The sequence below is a fragment of the Photinus pyralis genome, unplaced genomic scaffold (assembly GCF_008802855.1).
Source record: "Photinus pyralis isolate 1611_PpyrPB1 unplaced genomic scaffold, Ppyr1.3 Ppyr1.4_LG10, whole genome shotgun sequence".
Lineage (NCBI taxonomy): Eukaryota > Metazoa > Arthropoda > Insecta > Coleoptera > Lampyridae > Photinus > Photinus pyralis.
This window is the reverse complement of record NW_022170250.1, coordinates 4,766,942-4,767,454: the sequence shown is the minus strand read 5'-3', so window position 1 is coordinate 4,767,454 and position 513 is coordinate 4,766,942.

The following is a 513-nucleotide window of genomic DNA, read 5'->3' as shown; positions in this document are numbered from 1 at the left end:
CTATTTATATTTATACCTTTATTGATAATAGTACAGACTTTCAGTTGTCACAGACTGAAATTCTGGATGCAAATACTGGGGAAAAACCTGTACCTATGGAAAACTATAAAAGCTCAACCTCAAGCCAAGTATGGGTGTTTGATAGTTTCTGAAACTCAGGGCCCGTACCTTTACTTCTTCAGTATTGAGTGCCCCTTCCCTTTTCCTCCACAGGAAATAAAATAATGTGTGTTGAAGGAAATATTTTAAATGATCCATCTCCAGAAACACATTTTAGATCGGGGTCAAACGTTTCACATATGATAATTACGCACTAGAAATATGAAAATTAAATTCACGCTCAACATACAATAAACGACAAATTTCAAGCAAACATTAGTAATCAAACGCAATTCATTTTCAGTTTTACAATTTCATCTGTTTGTATCAAGTGTTACGCAATAAACTAGCGTTTATTTTCTTTGACTTACAAGTAAATCACTTCGATCCTTACGCATTTATCTGTATCATTTA